Here is a 4,299-nt window from a genome sequence, read left to right on the forward strand (position 1 = left end):
GTGTACATACATGTGCATCCTTAGCTATCTAGGTGTGTACATGCGTGTCACTTGCATGCTGTGTGTATGCATTCCTTGCATTCTATTTGTGTCTACATGTACGCTATTTGCAATCCATGTATGTCTGAATCTGTGTGACGTCTAAGTATGTGCGTCTACATGTGCGTCCTTTGCAGCCTCTACGTGCCTCATTTTCTGCGCTGCGCATTTCTTTGGAATGCGATGGCTCACGTCACTGTGGTTTTGTATTTGTCGTTTGATGGCAGCAGGAGATCTTATTTTGCATTCCTCTGTACATGGCACAAACACATCAGCAATGTCTTCAGCGCTGATCTGTGAGGCTGAAAGCCGCAGAAAGGCGTTTTAGGGCCGCATGCTGGACAGAGAAAGCTTCGTCAGAAGCCTGGGACAAACAATCATTCCTTTCTTCTGCTTGGGACAATTAAGCGTCTTTTCAGACAGGATGAAGAATTATGGGCATTTTTATAACCACAGTTTTCTTTCATTATTCCGGTCACCTCCTCAGCTGGAGCATCTCTGAGAATTACATGTTGGGTACCAGCAATGGTCCAATCATGGGAAGAGCAACACTGCCATCTACAGGCAGAAGCCTGGCAGTGCAAGCAATGATCAGCGCAGCTTTGCAGGGCTTGGATTTCAATTTTTAATTAAAGAAAAATTAAATAGAATAAAAATGCAGAGAGAATTATCCAATCAGCTTTATATGTTTTTCAGATTGACATTTTTGGGCTGCCTCTCCATGCCAATGTTGCTCTTTAGCACATGATCCAATTCATATGGGGCTTGTACAGAATTGACTTGGGGCCCCTGTTGATCTGACTTGGGGACCTTGTGGGGAGGGGGGATATGGCGTCTGCATGCAGCAATTATTTTGCACCTCTTTATGTCCTCTCCTTGATACCGGCCGGAAGGAATAAAAATTCCATACTAGCCAGTGCTAAGTCACTATGGGGTTTCCTGTTTTTGGAACAGGGGAAGAGTCCATAAGTCATGCTGGAACTTATTGGAACTTATTGGAACTTAACGCTTCAACCTCACCTACCCGTCTTCTTCTGTCTCATAAACCCTCACTACTTCTCACAATTCCATATCCCACTATTGTGTGATACTTCCCCCACCTCCTAGATTGTAAGCTCTTCAGGGCAGCGTCCTCTCCTCCTCCTTTGTCACTGTCTGTATCTGTCGGTCATTTGCACCCCCTATTTAATGTACAGCGCTGCGTAATATGTTGGCGCTATAGGGCCGTCAGTCCTGCAATAAAGAAACAATTATTTATTTTTAACATTTGGTCCTGCATTATTAGTTATTCTATGCAAAGTGAATTTCCTAATCTAAGTGAATGATCTCCTGCAGCCTGGCAGGGGGTGCTGCAATCCCTGTAGATCATACCTTGAGGTGTCACCCTGACACATCACTCAGCATTCCGGTATGAACTTTGTATCCGATGCAAATACTTTCAATCTGCAGAATTATTAGTGGAAGAACGCTCAGCATGGAAGAGCAGCCAGTCTCTATTTTTCACCATGGGAACCTTCATAATGGAGCTGCGGTTTTGCATTAAATGACATTTTTTTCTGGATGTCAGTGGGTTAAAGTGACAGATAACTGGCTGCAGTCAGGGAATTCCCCTAGAATATTTCCGAAAACCTGTAGGGGGTCAATGAGATGATCCCAGCTTGAGGTCTAACATGGTGGAGGTTCATCGCTCACCTTCCTCCCTTCTGCAAATCAATGCGATTCCTGCATCACTGTGCTGCAGCCCAGAAAATATTCTGCATTTACAAGTGACACAGAGAGACAATCAGACTGTGGTACCCCCTTGCCTGCCACCATAATGCAGGTTGTGGGCATCCATGGCCCATTTTCTAATTATTAGAATTTATTATTGCAAAACCCAATATTACCCAACAGTGCACAGCAATATAAGCACGCATTATAGAATATTGCATTAAAAAACAAAAGAAGGAACAAAATTGGGCCCATATGAGTTAAAGAACAGGTACAGAAAAGTGCCCATTGCTCCCCCGTATAAAAAATATAAAAGCCCCCTAATAATGAGACAGATACAATGGCCCTGGTTCCGGTCCACCTATGTAAGCAATTGAGCAAGGTTCTGAGATTCTGCTGGACATGCAATGGGTCTACTTTGGCTCCAGGGACCACAGAATCAATAAGAGACGTTTCTGATAGTAGGCCTGGTGCAAGAGCAGGTCACAATTGGTCACATTGTAGTACCACCATGGGCACAAGGGGCCACAGTAAATATATCCATTAGTTAAGCCCAGGTGGGGGCGCTATTTATGTCTAAGTACATGGAGTGCATTTATCCCTCATTTATCATTCAGCATCTCTGCACATATGATCTGAAGATCACTGACCACGTATGATCACATATGATCTGAATATCACCGACTAGAGGAGAGTAAATTATTCTCTTCTACGACACCGACACATTGTAACCCATAGAGCCTACAGCGCCACCTATGGACCGCACCTACTTTGCATCCAATGTTTGCCCTGGAGCTGCCTAGAAATATATTTTTTTACTTTCTATAATAAAGACACACAATATGTGTCAGCACCGTACCCTTCCGCTGGGTTTATGAGGCTTTTATCACATACAACGCAAACACATTCATTCCATGCCCTGGAATTGTGTAATATTCCAGAATAGAATAAATAATGATCCAATGGAAAGCAATCAAACACAGCCCTACATAACACAACTGTGTCAGAATTGTGCAATAAAAGGATGGAAGCCGTCGCAGCCGCCCCATCAAATATGATCTGGCATAATGAATGGCGCGCGTTACGTATTTATCATACAATAGCGACTTCAGCGCCAGGCATTAGCCTGAAGAATGATTCCCCATTGCTTCTTTTTTTTATCGGTTTAAATCCCACGCCAAATGCTGAGCGTAACAAACGCCCTGCGATAGCATCTCGCTCGGGTTAGGAGTCGGCGGGGTGCTGACATCCGGGGCATTGTAACACACAGCGCATTTTATCACAAGAGAAAAACGCAAATCTGCCGTAATAAATGCCAGCAATAAACCAACCTATCATTTACCGTGATGACCCCTTTATTGGATTTACATACAAACGCTCATTTCACGATGAATCGTAGGAGGTGAATTATGATTCCAGGGAACGTCGGGTGGCAACTCTTCAATCTGAAGTGGGCGCATCATTTGCCGGATTTTAAATATTGATGATAACGGATGATTGATAAAGGACGGAGCTGAAAACAGCGACAAATGTTATTGTAATATCAAAATGTGGATTGTGGGAAGTTTTCATACAACACAGAGCAAAGCTATAAAACAGGGGATGTGAGATGTAGGGGAATCTTTCCGGTGTATGTGTTTTAAATGACATTGATTCACTAGCAGTGAATCTCACTGATATAACCAAAAGTGTATAAAAATTAACTTATCATTGTGATGGGTGAACTCATACAGGTTTGGGAAACATTTATTGTATTCACAGCACACCTAAGCAGGCCAATGGTGCCCATTGTGTATGGGTTGCAACTGTAAATAAATAAAATTAGGAGGTGTCCCTAATATTAACGTGGCAGGCAACGTTCCCATTGGCTGGAGGTTGTTGGGAGTGCCTATTGGCATGTATATGGCTGACCAGGCTTGAACATCAAGTACCACCAAGGACCCGACCCATTGCAAGACTTTGGGCTCTAACCCAATGGTTTATCTTCTCCATCATGGTATTGCTCAATGGAATGAGATGACCCATCCAGTAGGGTGGTCAAGTGCCATGAAGACCATGAAATAGTGCAAAGCACCAAGATGTTGACCAGGAGATTGAGCTATTGAAATGATATCCAAGACCCTCAGGTGAACAGGTTGGCATTCATCACAAGGTTCCTCAAAAAGGCAGGAAGGACCACCCCGGCACCAGAGAGCAACCAAGCCTTGCGAATGTGTGATGGAAAGGTATAGCAGGCTCAAGGCAAGGCCCTCACGTACTCATAAAAACCCAGACAGCTGGTAGCATATGAGGGGAAGATGGCCAGAGGTAGCTCAAGTCAAGTTGCATTCACAGTGCACTTACCCAGGCCAATGGTGCCCACTGAGTACTTGGCTAGGAGTTGGGTTGCAAATAGAAATAAATAAATTGAAGAGGCACCCCTACTACTGACATGTCAGGCAGCGTTCCTTTTGGCTGCCTATTAGCATGTATACAGCCGACCAGGCTAAAACGTCAAGTACCACCAAGGACACGATCTATTGCAGGACTTTTGGTTCCAACTCCTTGGTT

Source organism: Pyxicephalus adspersus, chromosome Z (genome assembly GCF_032062135.1).
Source record: "Pyxicephalus adspersus chromosome Z, UCB_Pads_2.0, whole genome shotgun sequence".
Taxonomy (NCBI): Eukaryota; Metazoa; Chordata; class Amphibia; order Anura; family Pyxicephalidae; genus Pyxicephalus; species Pyxicephalus adspersus.